This window comes from Hemitrygon akajei, chromosome 1, assembly GCF_048418815.1.
Source record: "Hemitrygon akajei chromosome 1, sHemAka1.3, whole genome shotgun sequence".
Lineage (NCBI taxonomy): Eukaryota > Metazoa > Chordata > Chondrichthyes > Myliobatiformes > Dasyatidae > Hemitrygon > Hemitrygon akajei.
The window spans coordinates 124,823,202-124,847,977 of record NC_133124.1 but is presented as its reverse complement, the minus strand read 5'-3'; positions in this window follow the sequence as shown (position 1 = coordinate 124,847,977).

The window sequence follows — 24,776 nt, the reverse complement described above, 5'->3', positions numbered from 1 at the left end:
CCTTGTACAGTGGCATCCTGGATTCACTGTCCATTTAAACAAACTCTTGTGGCGACCCACTTTCTGCGCAGGCGAACCGGCTCACAAATAGCCAGCGCGGGGGGGGAGACTTTGGTAATGCACCTCTGATGTCACTTCCGCCCAGAGAAGGCGGGCACTAGAGATTTAAATGCCAGCGCCGCGAAGTTTGAATAAACTAGTCTCGAAACGACTTACCGACTGCGTGTCGTTATTTCAGCGCTGTGTGTAGCACATCGCTACATCGGTGACCCCGACGGTCCAAACGTGATTTGGACCGAAGATGACCGACTCTTCATCTGTTCACGCAGTTTCGCTAAAACTGCCGACTTTCTGGACGCTGCGACCACGCGTGTGGTTTAGCCAAGCAGAAGCCCAGTTCCAGATTCGGCAGGTATCCTCTGATTCCACGCGTTACTACCACGTGGTGAGCGCCCTTGACCAGGAGACGGCCGCCCAGGTTGCGGATTTCATACAGTCGCCCCCGGAAGAAGGCAAGTATGAAGCATTCAAAGCGCTGCTCATTGGGACCTTTGGCCTCTCACGGCGTGAGCGAGGTGCCCGCCTGCTTCACCTGAACGGTTTGGGAGACAGACTGCCGTCAGCATTGATGAACGAGATGCTGTCCCTGGCTGACGGACACAAGCCCTGCCTCATGTTCGAGCAAGCGTTCCTAGAGTGACTGCCCGAGGACATACATCTGCTGTTGGCTGACGCAGATTTCAGCGACCCCCGGAAGGTGGCGGCCCGGGCAGATGTGCTGTGGAAAGCCAAGAGGGAGAGCTTGGCTTCCGACGGTCAGATTACCAGGCCACGCGCCCAACAGCAGACCAGACCGGGCCCGGCAGGGGGGCGCACACAACACAGAGGCAGGAGTGAGGAGGCCAGTGAACAGTGGTGTTTCTACCACCAGCGGTGGGGCACAAAAGCCCGCCATTGTTGCCCACCCTGCAAAGGCCAGGGCCAGCTGGTACTAATGACTATGACGGCTGGCCACCAGGACAGCCTCTTGTACGTCTGGGACAAACAGTCGGGATGCCGCTTCTTGGTCGACACCGGAGCGGAGATCAGTGTCTTGCCCCTGACGGGGTATGACACCCGCAACAGGAAGCCAGGACCCACCCTGAGGGCTGCAAACGGCAGCACGATACGGACCTACGGCACCCGCACAGTGCAGCTGCAGTTCGGCACCAGCCGGTTCACGTGGGACTTCACACTGGCCACCGTGGCCCAACCACTCCTGGGGGCGGACTTCTTGCGAGCTCACAGACTGCTGGTCGACTTGCAAGGGAAAAGACTGGTACATGCCGAGACTTTCCAGACGTTCTCCCTGGGTGAAGCCAAGTTGCCGGCCCCACACCTGGACTCCATCACGCTGTCAGACAACGAATTCACCAGAAACCTGGTGGACTTTCCATCGATTCTGGCACCGCAGTTCACGGCAGCCATGCCCAGACACGGGGTTCAGCACCACATCCCAACCAAGGGACTACCCCTCCACGCCCGCGCACGAAGGCTCCCCCCGGAATAGCTCCGCCTGGCGAAGGAGGAGTTCAAGAGGATGGAGGAATTGGAGATCGTACGGAGGTCTGACAGCCCATGGGCCTCCCCCCTGCACACGGTGCCCAAAGCAGCTGGGGGTTGGGGACCATGCGGCGACTACCACAGACTGAATGAGGCTACAACTCCAGACCGCTACCCCGTGCCGCACATACAGAACTTTGCAGCAAACCTGCACGGAGCAAGAATCTTTTCCAAAGTAGACCATGTCCGGGGATACCATCAAATCCCGGTGCACCCTGAAGACATCCCCAAAACAGCACTCATCACCCCGTTCGGCCTGTTCGAGTTCCTCCGAATGCCGTTCGGCCTGAAGAATGCCGCACAGACGTTCCAGTGGCTAATGGACGCGACCTGGACTTTGCGTTCATCTATTTGGACGACATCCTTATAGCCAGCAGTAGTCGTCAGGAACATCTGTCCCACCTCCACCAGCTCTACTCCCGTCTGCGTGATTTTGGCCTCATGATCAACCCGGCCAAATGCCAGTTCGGGCTTGACACCATCGACTTCCTGGGCCACAGGCACTGTTCGCAACCTGGGTAGCACGCTTCGGGGTACTGGCCCACATTATCTCCGACAGAGGCGACCAGTTCACCTCCAGCCTGTGGTCGGCTGTGGCCAGCCTGTTGGGAACGCAGATACACCACACAACTGCCTACCACCCACAGTCGAACGGACTAGTGGAATGCTTCCACCGTCACTTGAAGTCAGCTCTCATGGCTCACCTGAGAGGACCTAACTGGGTGGACGAGCTTCCCTGGGTCCTGCTTGGAATTCGCACAGCGCCCAAAGAGGATCTGCACACCTCATCAGCTGAGTTGGTGTACAGCGCACCCCCGGCTGTCCCGGGAGAGTTCATACCAGCCCCAAGGGGGCAAGAGGAAGAACTCGCAGCAGTCCTGGACAGACTACGCAAAATGCTCAGCAACCTAACCCCCGTACTGACTTCACAGCACGGACGGACCCTGACCCATGTACCCAAAGACCTGCAGAACTGTAAGTTTGTGTTTGTACGAAGGGGCGGACACCGCTACAGCAGCCGTACGAGGGGCCGTTCAAGGTGATCAACAACAACGGGTCCACGTACGTTCTGGACATTGGGGGGAAAGAGGAGGTTTTCATGGTGGACCAACTCAAACCAGCCCATGTGGACTTGGCGCAGCCGGTCAAGGTTCAGGCACCGCAGCGTAGAGGCAGACCTCCCAAACAGGGGCTGATCCAGACTGTCAACATTGGGGGGTGTAGCGCCGGTTCTGGGGGGGAGGGGTTATGTGGCAACCCACTTTTTGCGCAGGTGAACCGGCTCACAAATAGCCAGCGTGCGGGGGGAGACTTTGGTAATGCACCTCTGATGTCATTTCCGCCCGGAGAGGGCGGGCACTAAGGATTAAATGCCAGCGCCGCGAAGTTTGAATAAACTAGTCTTGAAATGACTTACCAACTGTGTGTCGTTATTTCAGCGCTGTGTGTAGCACATCGCTACACTCTATTGATTTATTTAGAGATTTAAAGTGACAGGACTTTCCAACCCATGAGCCAACCCAATTACACCCATGTGACCAACTAATTTACTAACCTGTGTGTCTTAGGCCAGAGCACTGTGGGAAACCCACGAGTCACGGGGAGAACATACAAATTCCTTACAGATAGCAGCAGAATTGGATCCCGATCGCAGGAGCTGTATTGCATTACATTAACCTTTACGCACTGTGCCTCTCAGGTATACCATATTATTGCACAATTCCATGCATTGTACTCTATCTGTGATTTTCTTTAGCCCTATTTATTTAACCTAAATGTATCCTACTGCAAACTCAGTTGTCAATATATTGAACGGCTGCATTTTGTTTCACTGCCCAGCAATGGTCAAATTCTGGTTTGTGATAATGTTCTGATTTACACCTGGAAACGAAGATTAGCTTTATTGATTTACATTGAACATAGAACATAGAAATTTACAGCACATTACAGGCCCACAATGTTGTGCCGACCATGTAACTACTCTAGAAACTGCCTAGAATTTCCCTGGCGCATAGCCCTCTATTTTACTAAGCTCCATGTACCTATCTAAGAGGCTCTTAAAGGATCCTATTGTATCCGCTTCCACCATCGCCACCAGCAGTGCATTCCACGCACCCACCACTCTCTGTGTGAAAAACTTACCCCTGACATTCCCTCGGTACCTATTTCCAAGCACCTTAAAACTATGCCCCCTCGTGTTAGCCATTTCAGCCCTGGGAAAAGCTTCTGACTATCCACAGGATTAATGCCTCTTATCATCTTGTATACCCCATATCAGGTCACTTCTCATCTTCCGTCACTCCAAGGAGAAAAGGCCAAGTTCTCTCAACCTATTCTCATAAGGTATGCCCTACAATCCAGGCAACATCCTTGTAAATCTCCTCTGCACCCTCTCTATAGCATCCACATCCTTCCTGTGGTGAGGTGACCAGAACTGAACACAGTACTCCAAGTGGGGTCCGACCAAGGTCTTATATAGCCGTAACATTACCTCACAGTTCTTAAACTCAACTGACTTATTTGTCAGATGCACATTGAAATGTAGAGTGGAAAGAGTCATTTTTGTGTCAAATCAAATCAGCGAGGATTGTGCTGGGCTGCCCACAAGTTCTGCAATGCATCCAGTGCCAACATAGCATGCTTACAGCTCACTAACCCAAATGCATACACCTTTTGGAATGTGGGAGGAAACCAAAGCACCCAGAGGAAACCCCGCACACTGTTCCTTCTGAGCTGCGTAGTTGTGCGACGCTACAGTGACTGAAACGCTTCCGTGCACACCGCCTTCGTTGCCGTGCAGCTGGAATTTTATTTTATAAACCGTCAATATAGTTTTGTAATTAAACTAAGATAATTTTGAAATCTATGCTAGTATAATTGTGAAATAACCTGTAATTAATTATGTGTTAATGAATATAATCCATAAATTTTCTCAATAATATTTTATTTTGAAACATTTTAGAGGTTCAACGTATTTACATTGTCCATGTTTCAAGTTACAACACGGTTACAAATTGTGACAATAAACACAGAGTGGAAATCGGTAGCTCATTGTTAATCGACCGCTGGCCTGCTGAACGCCAACGCTGTCTAAATTTACGAAACTTGAAAGGTTTTCTTTGTTGTACTGCATTTCATCATACCCTTCAGTTAATAAATTATAACAAAAGTATGGGAGTTTTCAACTTTCATTCTAATGTTCATAGTATGCATATTACCAAAACCACTCTTTTAAGTGCCATATCACAAAAAAGAGAAAATTTTAGGATGCTGGAAATCAAAGTAATACACACAAAATGGAGGAACTCAGCAGGCCAGGCAGCATCTAGGGAAAAAAGTAAACAGTTGAGATTTTGGGCTGAAACCCTTTATCAGGACTAGGAAAAAGAGATTAGAATTCAGAGTAAGAAGGTTAGAGGGGAAGAGGGAGAGGTATAAGGTAGTAGGTGATAGGTGAAACCGGGAGAGGGGGAGGGGTGAATTAAAGAGCTGGGAAGTCAATTGGTGAAAGAAATACAGGGCCGGAGAAGGGAGAATCTGATAGGAGAGGACAGAAGGTGAGGGAGGGTCAATTTCTGGAAGTATGAGAAATCGATGCTCATACCATGAGGTTGGAGGTTACCCAGATGGAATATATGGCGTTGCTCCTCCAGCCTGGGTGTGGCCTCATTGCAGCAGTAGAGGAGGCCGTGGACTCACATGTCGGAATGGGAATGGGAGGTAGAGTTGAAATGGGTGGCCACCAGGAAATCCGGCTTTTTCTAGCAGACAGAGCATAGGTGCACATCAGCCCTCATTCCATGTAGCTGGCATAGTTAGGACCCATGCAAGTGCCCACGGCTACACCTTTTGCTTGAAGGAAGTGTGAGGAGCCAAAGGAGAAATGATTGAGAGTGAGGACCAGTTCTGCCAGACGGAGGAGAGTGGTGGTGGAGGGGAACTGGTTGGGTCTGGTGTCTAGAAAGAAGTGGAGAGATTTGAGTGTTTCCTGATGGGGGATGGAGGTATATAGGGACTGGACCTCCAGTGCCATGCAGTTTCCAGGCTGTGTAAAAATTTCTTGCTCAGAGCAATGTTTGGCCGATGAAGCTATAAAAAAAATTAGATAGAATGTTGCCCTATGGGTTCATGAGGAGAATGTACAAACTCCTTACAGATAGCAGCAGGAATTGAACCCTGATCTTACAGCTGGCTGCTGTAGAGCATTGCACTAACTGCTACGCTACCATGCTGAAACACGACCTCTGTGATTCCCAATAGGACCTCACCCTAGTTCACGCAATTCCTGGCAACCTGTTGCACACCATTTAGAGAGAGCATTTTGGCCCTTAGAAGGATGCCCGCAAGGCAACCATACAACAGCAGTGCACTGTGTGGCGATCATGGGGAGGCAGGAGAGAGAGAGAGAGAGAGAACTCCCACACACTCTCAAAGGGACATGAGAGAGTTGGTCATTGAGATCTGTCACAGGGCCCAGGCCAAAAACGTCAGCTGTTTCTCCTTCCACAGAAGCTGCCTGGCAGGTTGAGTGCTTCCAGGATATTCTATTTCAGATTTCCCATGTGTGCAGTTTGTTTTTAATTTCTTTGTAATTTAATTCACAGAACACTGCTGTTGCAGTTTGAAAAGGGAGGAAGAGGAGAGCCAATATAAAGTAAACGTTGCATTTTTAAGGGAGATGGAAAATGAAGACGACCCAGCAATTTGCAAATATAATTTTTGCGATGACAGGATAAGTTGAAGCAGCTGCTTAAAAATTAAATGGTGCCTTGGGCTTTCTGAAAAGATGTTCAGAAAAGAAAAGCAAAGATGTCATGCTGAGTTTTGAAAATCATTGACATGTCTTGTACACTCAGAGACTACTTTAGTAAGTACATTTGTACATCTTGTTAACGCTAATATCTAATCGGCCAGTCATGTGGCAGCAACTCAACGTATAAAGGCATACAGACATGGTCAAAAGGTTCAGTTGTTGTTTAGACCAAACATCAGAAAAGAGAAGAATGAGACCTCAGTGACTTTGACCCATCAAATAATCGTTGGTGCCAGACAGGGTGGTTTGAGTATCTCAGAAACTGCTGATCTCCTGGGATTTTCATGTTCAACAGTCTCTAGAGTTGACAGAGAATGGTGTGATAAACAAAGAACTGTAGGCCAAAATGTCTTGTTAATGAGAGAGGTCAGAGGAGAATAGGCAGACTGGTTCAAACTGACAGGAAGGCAACAGTAACTCAAATAACCACACATTACAACAGTGGTGTGCAGAAGAGCATCTCTGAATGCACAACATGTTAAACTTCGAAGTGGATGGGCTACAGCAGCAGAATACCACGTAAAAGCGAGGTATCGGCTTTTATTGACTCAGAGTGAGTTATTGATGGTGCATCAGTACTGCTGCCGCAAAACAGATTTCCCGACGTATGCCAGTGATAATGAAACTGATTCTGATTTTGATTATACATTGAGTTCAGCTTCTCAGGTAACCAACAGTAGCCCCTGAGTTCTATTTGCTCAGACACCTGATTCTTTGTGCGCTGTGGAATTACTTGACCTGCTTTGGTAAGACTGCCATGGAAACAAATAAATCATGCAGTTTCTTATCATAAGTTGTTTAATTTACAAGACAATTGTCTCAAACATACTATTTCAGCTTTAATGACCTGTTCTCAATGGAATAACAAAGAATATACTAGTGGAACATAGTTTGCCTTTACCTTTATTAAGCTTCACAGTCTTATCATGTTTTCTTTCAAAGTATGTCTGAGTGGCACAGACACCCAGGGTGCCAGAGCAAAACGTATCGCAAGCAATTGTCTGCATTATTGCTGAAAACCACAGCAGCCTGTCGATGTAACCACTCCCCGTCTTCTGCTTTGTTCTTGGCTTGTTTGGTGTAAAGCAAGTCTCACAGCATCTGATCGTCTTGTTTTGGTTGACATGACATTCGTATCTAAAGGCCAGACTTGGACTCACACAAGTGAGGCCAATAAATATATTACATAATGTTTAAAGTATTAGCATTGCCTTTTCAAGAACAGAATGGCCTGGATTTGATTATCAACACCTAATGTGCTTGCACACACACTTTGCATGATTTAGATTCAGGTATACTTATCACGTGTACATTGGAGGATATAGTGGAATGCGTTGTTTGTGTTAACAATCAACACACCTAAAGATGTGCTAAGGGCAGCCTGCAAAGGTCGCCACGGATTCCGGCACCAACCTAGCATGCCCTCAAAGTTCACTGAACAAGAGCAAAACTAACACCTTACCTCCTTCCCACCCTTGCATACATACACACAGACAATTGCCTAACCCCAGGAAAGGCCATCTCCAGCAGACTCATGAACCCACAGACACTGGACCTTCGACTTCCCCAGCGGACTTACAGACCTCAGGCTTTGGCCATCGGCCTCGACCTCTGAGCGTCTGATTTACTTCGGGCTTTGATCTTTGATATCAACCCCAGGATCTTCCTCCTGCATTCTAAAGATGCATGGTTAGAGTTAAAGTGTTGTAGCACACTATGTGGGTGCTGGAAATGTGGTCACACTTGAAGGCTGCTTTGCACAATCGGTGCTGATTTGATCTGGTGCAGAAAGTGCAGTTCACTGTATGTTTTGTGTTACAATGTACATGTCACAAGTAAAGATAATCTCTTAATCTCAACTAGATTAAACTTAATCTCAAATTGCCAAAGTGGGACTTGAACACATGTCCTCTGGACCTGTAGTGTGCTATGCATGAATCCTGTACTGGATCTGGCTAGTGGGATAATTCCATCTTGACCACCCCCTCTCTGCATTCTTTTCAGCAATTGTAAATTAATTCCCGCAGGCCATTATGCACTGCAGACTCATACTTTCCACTACAATTATTCTGAGAGTGTATTACAGTAAATCTGAGTCAGATTGAAAAGTCATAATGCTAGGTGAAACCAGGTGACAATGGGAACTGAGGAGATAACCGATTCTTAGTAGGTTGACAACTAGAGAAAGGTTATAGTTTCCTCATTGAATGAATTAATGGTATCAGGAGGGGACTTTGACAGAGTTAGAGATACACAGCATGGAGCCAAGTTCTTCAGCTCACAGAGTCCATGCTGGTCATCAAACTGCCCACCGTTTACATTCCATTTCATTCCTCCCACTTTCTCATCAACTCTCCTGCGATACTTCCACTCACCTACACCAGGGAGAACTTACAGCAACCAACTAATTTGCATGTATTTGTTGGGAGCACCCATGGGAGATCCACGCGGCCACAAGGAGAACATGCAAGCTCCGCCCAGACGCAGCAAGAGGTTAGGATTGAACCAGGACGGCTGGAATTGTGGGGCATCATTGTCAGAGGACCGGCACAGATAATAACCATGGGAATAGACTTTTATTGACAGTTTAACTAATCCTGTTAAACACAGAGAAGCTGAAACATCAGCTATGCAGAAGTGTCAGTCGCCTGTTGTATCTCACACAGGCCCCTTGAACATCCAAGCTAGTTGTAAATGGGCAGTTAGACTATGTTGTTCAAGAGCCAGGAACTTGGAGCCTCTCAGAAAATTCACGTCTTTGCGCAATTCTACTTTACTCTACCCTCTGAGGAAGATGAAGAGAGCTGGTCTGTGCACATCAATATTTATGACCTTCTACAAATGTGCATTTGGGAGCATCCTAACTGCTGCATAATTGTGAGGTACGGAAACTGCACTGGAGCGGACAGGAGGACTCTATAATCAGTAGTTAACCTGCCCAACGCATCAATGGCTCCAGCTAACCTGCCATCAAGAACATACAATATATGAAGAAAAGTGCCAGGAAAGGACATCATTATTACAAAGGATCCCACCCACCCTGCTCATGGACTGTTTGCCCCACTCCCATCAGGGAAGAGTTAGAAATGCGCCAGTATCACCAGACTCAAAAACAGTTACCTCTCCCACGCTGTCAGGCTGATCAACACCTCCACCCATTAACCGCACCCTCCTACCACAACTACTTTATCATTTCCTGCAAATACTGCTGTACCTAATGTCACCTTATGGACATACAATCAGTCTATGTGTAGTATACGCTAATCTTATGTATTTGTATTGTGCTTTTTAAAACGGTGTTCTTTATGCTGCATTAAATTCAGAATAACAATTATTTCAATCTCCTTTACACTCGTATATGGAAAAGTGACAAAAAATAATCTTGCATCTTGAATCCTGAAATGGGCGCTCAGAGTATGTTGTTCAAGTGGCAAGAACTTGGAGCCTCTCAGAAAATCCCGCTCTTGTTCAATTGCATGAGTGGCCCTCTAAAGCGTAAATTGTAAATCCGCCTCTTCCCGTAAAAACACTTCTACAACAATGCTATAGATTCAGATTCATTTATTTAACACATGTACATTGAAACTTACAGTGAAATCCTTGCTTTCACAACCAACACAACCCAAGGATGTGCTGGGGACAGCCTGCAAGTATCACCATAGCATGTCCACAATGTTCAGCAGAATAACCTAAGCAAGAGCACGACAGAACAACAGCAAAACAAGTCCGTAGCCTTCCTATCAGCCACCCACCCAATCACACACAGACCGTAGGCCAGGCTGTTTCTGGGCCCCTGGCCTCCATTAGACTCAGACTCAGAAACACTGGGCCTCTGACTTCTCCAGTACACTCGCATAAATTTGCAGACCCAGGCTCCAGCATTTGGCCCTTGAGTTCCGGACATCTGATTCACCCTCAAGCTTTGTTCTTCGGTATCAACCTCAGGATTCATCGATGACGATGAATGTGGGCCCTGGATAAGGACTCCAAGCTCCAGGCCTTGAACTACGGCCTTGCTGACTTGCACCACCTGCCCACACGGAACTCTGATCCCGGAACACGCCGACATTCGCTGAACTGTGGGGGCAGTGGCCACCAGCCCGCATCCTCACTTGTCTGCCAGCCCAACATCCGACCGTAGATGTCCCACGTCATATGCCCCAAGTTGCTGGTCTTTGAGCATGGAGCAGTGGCCTAGACTCCGGCTTGACCTCTAACTCCTCCACAGACCTGTCCCTAAACCCTATCATGACCCCTAAAGTTGTTTAATATTTCAATAATATTTGAATAATCTTGCGTTAATTGCATTACTCTACCACATAATACATGTGTGTCTCTCTTAAAATAACATCCGCATTCCCAGACTCCCATATTTTCCATTGAATTAGTTTAATGTTTTGAAGTTACAAAACATAATATTGACGACTAGTTATTTTTAAAATGAACTTGAGACAGCTACACACACAAAATGCTGGTGGAACACAGCAGGCCAGGCAGCATCTATAGGGAGAAGCGCTGTCGACGTTTCGGGCCGAGACCCTTCGTCAGGACTAACCGAAAGGAAAGATAGTAAGAGATTTGAAAGTAGTGGGGGGAGGGAGAAATGCGAAATGATAGGAGAAGACCGGAGGGGGTGGGATGAAGCTAAGAGCTAGAAAGGTGATTGGCGAAAGTGATACAGAGCTGGAGAAGGGAAAGGATCATGGGACGGGAGGCCTCAGGAGAAAGAAAGGGGGGGGGGGGGGAGCACCAGAGGGAGATGGAGAACAGGCAAACAACTAAATATGTCAGGGATGGGGTAAGAAGGGGAGGAGGGGCATTAATGGAAGTTAGAGAAGTCAATGTTCATGCCATCAGGTTGGAGGCTACCCAGCCGGTATATAAGGTGTTGTTCCTCCAACCTGAGTTTGGATTCATTTTGACAATAGAGGAGGCCATGGATAGACATATCAGAGTGGGAATGGGACGTGGAATTAAAATGTGTGGCCACTGGGAGATCCTGCTTTTTCTGGCAGACCGAGCGTAGGTGTTCAGCGAAACGGTCTCCCAGTCTGCGTCGGGTCTCACCAATATATAAAAGGCCACACCAGGAGTTCCAGACGCAGTATACCACACCAGCTGACTCACAGGTGAAGTGTCGCCTCACCTGGAAGGACTGTCTGGGGCCCTGAATGGTGGTGAGGGAGGAAGTGTAAGGGCAGGTGTAGCACTTGTTCCGTTTACAAGGATAAGTGCCAGGAGGGAGATCGGTGGGAAGGGATGGGGGGGACGAGTGGACAAGGGAGTCGCGTAGGGAGCGATCCCTGTGAAAAGCAGAACGGCGGGGGGGGAGGGAAAAATGTGTTTGGTAGTGGGATCCCGTTGGAGGTGGCAGAAGTTACGGAGAATTATATGTTGGACCTGGAGGCTGGTGGGGTGGTCGGTAAGGACAAGGGGAACCCTATCCCGAGTGGGGTGGCGGGTGGATGGGGTGAGGGCAGATGTGCGGGAAATGGGAGAGATGCATTTGAGAGCAGAGTTGATGGTGGACGAAGGGAAGCCCCTTTGTTTAAAAAAGGAAGACATCTCCTTCGTCCTGGAAAGAAAAGCCTCATCCTGAGAGCAGATGTGGCGGAGACGGAGGAATTGTGAGAAGGGGATAGCCTTTTTGCAAGAGACAGGGTAGGAAGCGGAATAGTCCAGGTAGCTGTGAGAGTCTGTAGGCTTATAGTAGACATCAGTAGATAGGCCGTCTCCAGAGATGGAGACAGAAAGATCAAGAAAGGGGAGGGAGGTGTCGGAAATGGACCAGGTAAATTTGAGGGCAGGGTGAAAGTTGGAGGCAAAGTTAATGAAGTCGACGAGCTCAGCATGCGTGCAAGAGGCAGCGCCAATGCAGTCGTCGATGTAGCGAAGGAAAAGAGGGGGATGGACTGTTCCAAGACAGCTACTGGCTTGTTAGAGCACAGCAAGATGCTTGAACTAAAAAGAAAACTTAGTGAGGAACAGCAAAGCAGAGTAGCACGTGTTCTTTAGAAGGGAAGACATGATCGAGTAAATGGAAAAATTCACAGGTTCCAGGTGATAATAATCATTTTTTAAAAAATCAGAAATGGCTGGCTGCACTGTAAAGATTGATGAGTTTGATTACACAATGGATAATTGGCTCACTCGCATTGAGCTATTGGAACAGTATTTTGAAACAAATGAAATAGCCAATGAGAAACGAGTGCCAATGTTGCTAAGTGTGTTGGGTTTAAAGGTATACATTTTGCTTCAAAGTTTAACTGCTCCAACCAACCCAACTAAAATGAGCTTTCCTGATATTGTCAAAGTGATGTAGGAACATTTAGAAGCGAAACCATTGTTGATTTCAGAATGCTCTAGGCTTCATAAGCAGGATCAAAAAGAATGGGAGTCCATCTTCAGCTTAATTGAAGAGATGGTCTGAGTGTTGTCAGTTCAGTAATGAGCTGAATGATGCAATGAGATATTGTTTAGTTTGTGAAGAAAGCATGCCAAAATGGCTACTAATTGAAGTACAACTTACATTCAAAAGAGTGGAAAATGCTGTGTAACTGGAAACCGCAGACAGATGAAAGTGAAAGGGAATAAAATTGCAGTGTCTAAACAGAAACTGCCCTGGCCAGATAAATTGTATTGCTGTTGTGGAAGGGGCTCACATACACTAAACAAATGCAGGTTTAAAGGAGAAACTTGCAGCAAATACAACAAATTAGGACATGTAGAAAGAGCATTTTTGGCAGACAATAATAAATGGTCTGCACAGGGAAGAGAAAATGCTAGTAGGTCAAGATGCAGTTTCATAAAGTGCACTAATCTGCATGCTGTTGATAAAAAATCTGATAATGATGAGAGTGATGCAGGAGTGGGTACACTTGAGATTTACAATGTGAAAGCTAACAATAGACAAGCAAAATGGCTTGTACCAGAAGTGAACAGCAAATAAAATAGAATTAGACACATTCAGTTGTTTCAGTCATTCTACAAAATGAGTTTGAACAGCATTTCAAAGATACTGAACCGAAGCCTGAAGATATCCAATTAAGAACTTATACTGGAGAAACAATAGCTCCTGTGTGAATGAACAGTGAAATATAACAAACACCAAGACACATGTGGCAAAAACAAGAGGGGGTGTGATTGGCTGAGACAGCTACAACTTGATTGGAGATCCATTCATCATTTGCATGTCACATCCCCTGCAATGGAGCCAACTGAAAGTGAATTAAGAAAGGTACCAGATGGTGCCACAACTGTCTCCATGCCAAACACCATGAACCGTTGCCCAACAGAAGACAACAGGTGTTGATGCCAACCTCTGTGCCTCTGGTTGGAAAGCAATATTGGAGCTAGGAAGAACCATGCTGCTCAGGGGATTTGTGAAAGTGATGAGAGCTGTGGTCCGACTACAACAGTTTTTGTAGGTAACATATCTGAGAAAGCTTCTGATATGTTAATCAGGCAGTTATTTGCAAAATATGTCTTGGTTTTAAGCTGGAAGTGAGTTCAACAAGCTTTGGGAAAGTTGCAAGTATTTGGTTTTTGTGAGTATGAAGAACCAGGATCTATTCTGTGTGCTTTAAGGTTATTTCATGAACTTCAAGTGGGAGACAAACAGCTGCTTGTAAAAGTAGATGCAAAGACCAAAGGACAAAAATAAAGGAGTCAACGGAGATACAAAAACAGAGGATTCATCAGATGCTGTTGTGGATGAGGAAACGAAGAGTAGAGATCATATTGAAAAGGGAGCAATAGAGGGATTAATAAGAGAATACTCCCGTGAATTAAATGCACATTCCCAAGATCAAGATGCACAAACTAGAAGACAGAGGAAGATGAAGAAAGGTGGCTACCATGGTCAGAACCACTTCTTGCATTCTCAGAGTCAACTCCAACAACCACCACGGAGGAGTCCCATGTTGAAAATGCTTTCACTGTCACAAGACTCACCTGCCAAGCAGAGTGATCCCCCTTGTCAGGAAAGACGTAATCCCACAGGAGTAAGAAATTCTCCACAGCAATTAAATCTTTAAGCCTGAATGGGACAATTTAACAGTTTAATATTATGGCGTTCTGGATGGGGGCATGGTCGACAGCCCACCCCTGTATTTCTAATGACCAGTACTGTTTATTGTTCTTATGTTAAAATGCTTTTGTGGGATTATGGTGGGAAGTTCCAGTTCATTTATTGCTACACTTTAGCTTGGGTTATACAGTTATTTGCTTGTGTATTTGTGCGTCACCCTAACTGTAACCAGGGTGTGTGATGGTCACCTCCCCTGTCGGTGTGAGACTGTTCGGGTTCACTCTCCGAGTCATGGTGCCCGATCTGTTTTGTGTTTATCACAATAAAACTGTTGATGAGTTAAAGAGCTTCCCCATTTGTCATAATAGACCAAAGGCTGATGATGTCTGTATATAGTAGTTGTATTATATCTTATACTGTGTATATAGTTGAGATGCATTCTATATTGAGTTGGAGTTTATAGCTGATTAGGGAGGAGTGTTGTGTATTTAATATTTCAATAATATTTGACTAATCTTGTGTATATACATATTGGTTGATTAAGCATTCTTGTTCATTTAAATAATTCATTACCGGTTATATGCAAAAATATGTTAATTGCTTACATCAATTAACTACCATGTGATACGTATGAGCCTCACTTAAAGTAAAGACAAAACTACATTTGCATTCCTAGACTCCCTGTCTTCCTTTGAATTAATTTAAAGTTTTGAAATTACAAAACATAGCACCTAGCTTCCCAGTCTTTCTCCAAATTCATTCCTATGGACCTAAAGAAACAACTATGTCTGAACTATGACCTCAACAGAGACTGTGGCTCGGTGCCACCTTCATAGGAAGATTGCTTTTAATAGACTACTGATTCATGCTACCTTTCCAGGATGGCAGGTGGCACTGTCTGACACCAGACCTTGGACCGCAGTTTTCATGAGGACAGGGAAACTGTTTTAAGGAGATTCTCAGAGTCTCTCAACGACTTGTGGGAATCGCTGACTCATGGAAACGTCTCAAAGAGGTGAGAAGCATCCGGAAGAACACAGCATGCTTTCAATGGGAGCAGATGGAGGCCAAGAACAAAATGAGTCATGTATATCGCCTGGGAGACATTAGCTACATCAGTACACAAAGAACTGTAGTGGAACAAGTTATCCCCACACCCGAGGGACCTTCGTCATGGAAGTAGAACAAGAGTCTAATCCATGCAAGGCTGTCAAACTAAAATGCAAAAACATGAGATTCTGCAGATGCTGGAGATCCAGATCAACACAAAATGCTGGAAGAACTTATCAGGTCAGGCAGCAGCTATGGAGGGGAGTAAATAATCATCATTTCGAGACCCTTCATCGGAACGGGGATGTAAGGAGGAAGGAACAACAACAAGAAGGTTGGAGGAGGGGCACCAGAGGGAGGTGATGGCAGGTGAGTAGAGAAGAGGTAAGAGGGGAGCCAGAATGGGGAATGGAAAAAGAGAGAAAGGGGAGATTATCTTTCTCTCTTTCTGAGGTGTTAATTCACAACCAAAATATTAAATGTACTTATACAGTTCCGTTGTCGCATGTTTTTCTGGGCTTCCTGCCTCTTTTTCAAAGTGTCTGGACCTTTGAATTCATGGCAGTAAATCTTATTGATGATGCTAAAATTCTCACAATGCATGAGAGTTACTGCTGTCCCTGAACGAAGTTTGACAAAACCTGTCAAATTTGAATGGAATAAAGACATGCAAATTTTGAAGTGAGGCTCATAGGAGCAAAACAAATAATAAATTCTACATGGTTTTGAAAATGTGGAATTGTACTTATGTAACTTCCTTCCAGTAAAAGATTGAGAAGAGAGATTAAAACCACAGAATTCCATTATTGGAATTCATGAATTTCTATTGAAGGGAGAAAAGATAATGTTGAGGCTTTAAATAATAAAAGGAAAGAACGTAAAGCCAAAAATCTCTGGCTATTCTCAGCCTCGAGGAGCAACACTTCATATTCTGTCTGGGTAGCCTCCAATCTGACAGCATGAAAATCGATTTCCTTAACTTCTAATAATCTCTCCCCTCCTCCTCCTCTTTTTCCCATTCCCCACTTTGGCTCTCCTCTTACCATTTCTTTTCTCATCACCTTCCTCTGGTGCCCCTCCTCCTTCCCTTCCTCCCACGGTCCACTTCCCTCTCCTATCAGATCCTTTGCCTCTTCCACCTGCAGCATCACCTCCCAGCTTCTCACTTCATACACTTTCCCCCCACCCACCCATCACACCCCTCACCTGGCTTTACCTATCACCTACAGCTTGCACTCCTTCCCCTTCCCCCACCTTCTTCACCTTTTCCTTTCCAGTCCCGATGAAGGGCCTCAGGCTGAAATGTCAACTGCTTATGGAAATGGCTGCTACTGGTCTCTGCCATGTCTCATGTTTTGTAGCTCATTGTCCTCAAGGAGATGAGACTTCAGTCCCTTTAATGCAGCCCAGAAGATGCAAGGAGAATGGAAGAGGACATTTGGTAGTGTTCCCTTAGTTGCAGAAATTCATTGTCTACAATCGTGTCTTTACAGAGACTACTCTGGCAACCTCGTGCTGGGAGTACCAATCTCTAAGTTCTCTCCAGCACACAAAATTCTGGAGGAACTCAGCAGGTCAGGCAGCATCGAGGGGGAGGAATAAACAGTCGACGTTTCAGTCTGAGGCCCTTCGTCAGGACTGAAAAGGAATTGGGGGTGTGGGATAGAAGCAGGAATAAGAAGGGAGAGGAAGGGGAAGGTGATGAGTGAGACCAAGTGCGGGGGGATGGTAGATGGGTGGGGGGGGGTTTGAAGTGAGAAGCTGGGAGGTGAAAGGTGGAAAAGGTAAAGGGTTAAGTAGAAGGAATCTGATAGGACAAGAGAGTGGACCATGGGAGAAAGGGAAGGAGGAGGGGCACCAGAGGGAGATAATGAGCAGTATGTAGAAAATGAGGGGTAAGGAAAGGAAAAAAGGGGGAGGGGAGAGTAATTACAGAAGGCTAGAGAAATTGATGTTCAAGCCGCCAGGTTGGAAGCTGCCCAGACATGCTGCTCCCCCAGCCTGAGAGTGGCCTCGTCGTGGCAGTGGAGGAGGCCATGGACCAACACGTTGGAATGGGAATGAGAAGTAGAATTCAAATGGGTGGAAATCAAAACTCTAGATTCTTTATGGCCCCTTTGCACCACCTACACCCCTCTAATCCCTGGGAGCACTGTCCTGCACCTTTGCAGCAATTCGTGGCAACATTACCTACAGTTGGAAGAATGGTGCTTGAATTGTGGTATGCTCCCCCGAGACCTGGCTTGCCTCTGTTGAGCTATGCACAGACAACTCACTGTAAAAAATACCAAACCCTGGTTAGACTGCACTTGGAATATTGTGTTCAGTTCTGATCAATGCATTACAGGAGCATGTAGAAGCTTTAGAGAGGGTGCAGAGGTGATTTACCAAGATACTGTCTGGAATAGAGAGTGTGTCTTACGAGAAATGGCTGAGTGAGCTACGGCTTTTTTCTTTGAAGTGACGTACGATGAGAAGCGACATGGCACCGGAGGGAGGCAATGGGCAGGTGAGACAGTTCGAGCAGATTGGGGAATGAAAAGAGTGAGGGGTGGGGGGGGGGGTGTTGAAAAATTATCAGAAGTTAAATAAATCAATGCTCATGCCTTCGGGTTGGAGGCTACCTAGATGGAATATGAGGTGTGATTTTTGTACTTGAGAGGTGTACAAGATAATACGAGGCATAGACTGAGTGGATAACCAGACTTTTGCCTGGATGGAGATGGATAATACCAAAGGTCACAACGTTAAAGTGATTGGAGGAAAGTATGGGGGGGGGGGGCGTTACCCGAGGTAAGTTATTTACACAGAGAGAGAGGTGGATATGTGGAACATGCTGCCAGAGATGGTGGTAAAGGCAGATACTTTAGGAACATTTAAGAAACTCTTAGATGAGCACATGGATAACAAAAAAAATAGAGGCTTATGAAGGAGGAAGGGTTAGATTGATCTTGGAGTAGGTTAAAAGGTCAGCACAACATCATGGGCTGAAAGGACTGTACTGTGTTGACTGGTCTATATCTTATGTAACTACTAAAGCTTGCAGAACATCAAAAGGGAATGTCAGTGTTGGTTCTAGTGTGGTATGTATAACATGGAGAAACTCAACGTTATTCTGGAAGCTCACAACTTTAATCTCCTGCTCTTTACCCATCGATCACAAATAGCAATCGAGTGACCCACTATCCTCTTTTAACACAAACAGTGTACACATTTATTTCTGGCCCACCTCCTACTGTGACGCATCGTTTATGAATTTTTAGCCAAGATTTTTGTGCTTGGGTCTCTTGAATCCTCTGACTCAAAGATGAGAGTCACAACTGACCCACGGCTGACACAGGTGGCCCTTTTGAATACAGAGTCATATGTTAATGCAGTACGGACACAGGCCCTTCAACCCACTGGTCCATGCTAACCACTCTCCCTGCTGGTCCCAGTTGCCTGCATTCAGCATGTAACCTTCCAAATCCCTCCCCTTCATGTACCTATCCAACTGCATCTTATATCGTACCCATCTAGTCACTTGCTTTGACAACTCATCCCAGGTCCTCACTAACCTTTGCGTAACAAAGTTACCCATCAGGTCTCTTTTAAATATCACCTCTCTCATCCCGTACCCATTCCCTCTAGTTTTGGACTCCCCAACCCTGGGGAAAGAGTATGACCATTCACCTTATCCATTCCCCTCCTGACTTTATAAACTTCTATGAGGTTATCCCTCATTCTCCTGCAGTCCAGGGAATAAAGATCCAGTGTGGCAAATCTTTCCCGATAATGCAGGAAACCCAGTCCAGGCAGCATTCTCATAAATCTCTTCTGTACCCTCTCCAGCTTGACAATGGCTTTCCTGTAACAGGGTGACCAGAAGTGTACAGAGCACTCCAAGTGTTTCCTCACCACTTCTATAACTGCAGCGTAGTATCCTTACTCCTAAACTTGCTGCACTGACTGACAAAGGCCAGCATGCTAAATGCTTTCTTCACCATCCTGTCAACTTACACAGCCGCTTTCTGCATACTATATACTCCTACTCCCAGGTCACTCTGTTCCACAACTCCCACAGTTATCCTGCCAATCACTTTATAAGTACTACCCTGGTTTAACTATCCAAAATGCATCAGCTCACACTTACCTAAGTTGAAATCCATTTGCTATTCCTCAGTCATTTCCCTAACTAAATAAGATCTCTTGGCAATTCATTGTAACCTGCTTCACCATTATCAAGACCCCTTAATTCTCATCAGCAAACTTGTTAATTGTGCTATGTTCATTTATGTCCAAATCACTTACATAAATATTGGATAACAGAGGTCCCAGCATAATTCCTTGGGTATCCCCACTAGTCATCAGTCTCCAGTCAGAGAGTCGATCTTCAACCATCACCTTCTGCTTCCTGGTGTTGAGCCATTTCTGAATCCACCTCTCCAGGTCTCCCTGAATTCCAGATGAGCTAATCTTCCAGATCAGACTACCACATGGGACCTTGTCAAAGGCCTTGCTAAAGACTATATACTGTAGACAGCATCCACTGTCCTATCTTCATCTATCCCCTTAGTTACATCTTCAAAAAACTACAAAAGTTTGATCAGACATGACCTCTCATACAACTGGGCTTGACTATCCAAGTGATGGTAGATCTTGTCCCTTAGAATTCCCTCCAGTAACTTCCCTACAACTGAAGTCAGGCTCACTGGCCTATAATTCCCCAGCCTGTCCTTGCTACCCTTCTTGAACAATGGAACAACATCAGTCACCCCAATCTTCTGGAACCTTGCCAGTGGCTAATGAAGAAAATATCTCTACAATAGCCTACAATTTATTTTCTCGTCTCCATAAGGGTCGGTAGTACACTTGGTCAGACTCTTGTTATGACCCTTTTAAAAGCCTCCATCTTATCAACTGTCCCTTTGCCTATAAATAGAGTTACACATCAACCCCAGCTAAATCCTGCCTATTGCCTACCAAATTGGCCTTGCTTCAGCTCAGGACTTCAACTTGTGGACCTGTTCTATCTTTTTCCATAATGCTGCAGTCATCAAACTCAAGGTGGTCCTTAACTGTCACTTCAGTTACTTGGCCTGCATTGTTTCCCAAGAGGAGGTCCAGTATTGCTTATTCCCAAGGACTGCTCTGGATCCCATGCAAATTCCACCCCATCCAGGCTTCAACACTCTGGGTGAGAGAGAGTCACAAGGGTTGGTGCTGATCCTGTAACTATTCACGATCTAGAATCACAGTGTAGAAGAGGACAGAGTGTAAAGTATCTAAGTTTGCTGATGGAACTAAATAGAGTAGAAAAACAAAATGTGCAGAGGATGTGGAGGGTCTTTGGAGGGATTTAGATAGGTTACATGAGTGGGCAAATGTCTGGCAGATGGAGTACAACATTGATAAATACAAGATTATCCACTTTGGAAGCAAATATAGAGGATGAGGTTATTATTTAAATAAGACCATAATATATAGGAGCAGAAGTAGACTGATCAGCCCTTTGAGTCTGCTCCACTATTCCATCACAGTTGATTTAGTATCCCTCTTGACCTCATTCTCCTGCCTTCTCTCTGTAACCTTTGACATCCTTACTAATCAAAAACCTATCAACCTCCGCTTTAAATATACCCCATGACTTGGCTTCCACAGCATCTGTGGCAATGAATTCCACAGATTCACCACCCTTTGGTTAAAGGAGTTCCTCGTCATCTCTGTTCTAAAATGACGTCCTTCTATTCTGAGGCTCTGCCCTCTGGTGCTAGACAGGAAACATCCTCTCCATGTCCACTCTGTCTAGGCCTTTCAATATTTAATAAATTTCAATGGGAGCCCCTCTCACTTTTCTAATCTCCAGCAAGTACAGACACAGAACCATCAAATGCATCAAACTTAACTGGTAAATGATGGCAGCATTCTGTGCAGAGGGACTTGGGAATGCAGGAACATGAATCACAAAAGGTTGGCTTGCCAGTGCAACAGGCTATCAAGAAGGCAAATGGAACATTAGCCTTTATTTCTAGAGGGACTGAATTTAAGAGCAGGGTGGTTATGTAACAATTGTATCGGAAACTGGAGTACTGTGTTCAGCTTTGGTCTCCCTACTTGAGAAAGGATATATTGGCTTTGGAAGTGATGTAGAGGAGATTCACCAGGTCGATTTAGGGGTTAAGGGGGTTAGCCTATGAGGAGAGATTGTCACCTGGGTCTATACTCCCTGGAATTCAGAGGAATAATAAGGGTTCATATAGAAATATATTACATTTTGTAAGGGATAGATAAGATAGAGGCAGGGAAGTTGTTAGTAAGTGAGATTAGAACTAGGGGACATAACCTCAGGATAGGGGGAATAGATTTGGCACAAACATGAGGAGGAACTGCTTTCCCACAGAGTAATGAATCTGTGGAATTCTCTGCCCAACGAAGCAGCAGAGGGTACGTCGTTAAATATATTTCAATCACAATAGGATAGATTTTTGCATAGCAGAGAAATTGTGGACTATGGGGAAAAGACAGGTAGGTGGAGTTGAGTCCATTTCTAGATAATTCATCATCATACTGAATGGTGGAGCAGGATTGATAGCCTAATGGCCTATTCCTGCTCTTATTTCTTATATTTCTGTCACGGCCACAATATACCAGTCCCTAGAGGCAATCCACATCCTCTGTTTGTCCACCTTACCTGTCAATGCGTATTGAAATAGATGCAATATAAAACAGTGGTCACATCTGTACTTTACTATAAACTTAACTATTCTGGATCGGCTGGAAAAGCATACAGTTTGCTTAGTAGTTTAACTACTCCAACCAAACCAGCCAGAATGAACTTTGCTGATATTGCAAAAGTGACGTGGGAACATTTAGAACAGAAACCATTGTTGACTGCAGAACGCTTTAGATTCATAAGCGGAATTAAAAGGAAGAGAAGTCCATTTCGGTGTACATGTACATGGCTGAATTGAAGAGATTGTCTGGCATTGTCAGTTCGTTAGTTGTCTTAATGATGCACTGCGAGATCATTTAGTTTGTTGAATTTTACAAGAAAGCATTCAAAAACAGCTCCTTACTGAAGCACAACTCACATTTAAAAGAACAGATGAAATCGCTGTTTCAATGGATTTGCATTCAGGAATGAAAGTGAGCACAATCAAAATTGCAATGTATAAATGGATTAGTGCAAATTGTGTTACCATTGTGGCAGGGGCTCACAACACCAGACCAATGTAGGTTTAAAGGCAGAAAATGCAACAAAGTAGGACACATACAAAGAGCATGTTGGGCAGGCGGAAATAAATGGTCTGCACAGGGAAGAGGAAAAGATAAAAAGTCAAGTTGCAGTTTCAAAAAGAGCACTAATCTGCATGCCATTGATGAAAAAGCTAATCACAATGAAAGTCTTGAAAGACTGGGTAGCCTTGAGATGTGAATTTTACAAGGTAAAAACTAACAAGAGACGAGCAATATGGCTTACGTCAGAAGTGAACAGCAAATTAATTAAAATGGAATTAGACACTGGCTTGGATGTTTCAGTCATTCTACAAAACGAGTTTGAATGGCATTTCAAAGATACTAAACTGAAGCCTGCAGATATCCAACTAAGAATTTATACTGGAGAAAAGGTAACTCCCATGGGAAAGGCAGCAACCAAGTCACATTGGGTAAAAACATAAGGGACAGCATCGTGGGATTATGAATGGTTGAGACAGCTACGACTTTATTGGAGGTCCAGCCACCATTTGCATGCCGCATCTCCTGCGTCAAATGAAAGTGAATTAAGAAAGGTTGATGCCACAGCGCTGTTCAAGGATTGCATTGGAAAACTCAAACATATCAAGGGTAAAATAGTGTTAAATAAAAATGCCACACTCAAGTTTTGCAAAGCCCATCCGGTTCCTCACACCATCTGTAATATAGTAGCCAGATGTGAGCTAGATCACATGGCGGCTAAAGGAATTCTTTCGAAGGTTAACTGGAGCTTGTGGGCAACACCAGTGGTCCCAGTAGCCAAGAAGAATGTATCTGTCAGGATCTGTAGTGATTTTCAGGTCATCATCAATGCAGTACTGAAAGAAGATCAATACCCTTTGCCCAGGATAGAGGATATCTTAACAAACCTTTCAAGGGGTAAAGACCTTGGCAAAGTGGACTTACCTGAGGCCTACCTACAGATGGAAGTAGAAGAAGAGTCCAATGTGCTCCTGACCATAAACACTCACAAAGGGCTTTATTGTTAAAATGGCCTTCTATTGCTGGAATAACATCTGCACCTGCTTTCTGCTAGAAAGCTATAGACTAGGTGCTACAAGGCTGCCCAGGTACTCAGTGTTACCTGGATGACATCAGTGTTACTGGTAAGGATGGCAAGGCAGTGTTTAAGAGTTTAGAAGATTATGGGCTCAGAGCTCGATGCAACAAGTGTAAAATCTTTAAATCAGGCCTCACTTACTGGGTTCATACCTCTGATGCACAAGAATTACACAATGTGCTGAGAAAATTCAAGCAGTGGTGGATGTCCCAACAGCAAAGGATGTGTTTCAGTTTCAGTCCTATTAAGGATTTGGTAATTACTATAACAGGTTCCTCCCAAACCCGGCTACTATGCTTCACCCCTTCAATGGTTCAATGGTTCCATTTAATATCAGACAATGCATGCAGTATACAAGCTGAAATTCATACTCTTCCCAGACATCCACAAAAACAAAAGAAAACCCTAAAGAAAGAATGACAGAAAAACATTAGAACCTCAAAAGCCCCCTCCACACCTCCCACACACAAGCAGCTCCAAAGCATCAGCCCCCCACTTGTTCCAGCAGAATACAACAGCCCCCACACCCTCGGAGTAAGCAATAGCAAAGCCCCCAAGGAGACCATGATCTAGGTCTGTCAAAAACTACCATCCATAACCCAGCACTTCACCATGCCTCATATATCTATCTCTATATATTTTTCTCTCTCTCTCACTCACTCACACACAAGGGACAGAGAAGTGTCACCCCTTCCACAGTGACCAGCAGATCACCGTTTTGATGTTACAGTTCGAAGCAACGCTTATTTGAGCTCACTCGAGTCAAGGATCAACAGACTAATCCCTGGGGGGGGGGGGGGGAAGAGGGGAGAGAGAAGGAGGGGAAAGGCAGGAGAGAGGAGAGGAGAGAGAGTGAGGAGAGAGGGGGAGAGGGAGAGAGAGAGAGAAAGATTGCCTGAGTGCAGAGGCCTCCAACAGCCTCAGCCACTGTTTTGATGTTCCGATCTCCTGTGACGTTCCGATTGGTGACACTGGTGAGGAATCCAGTC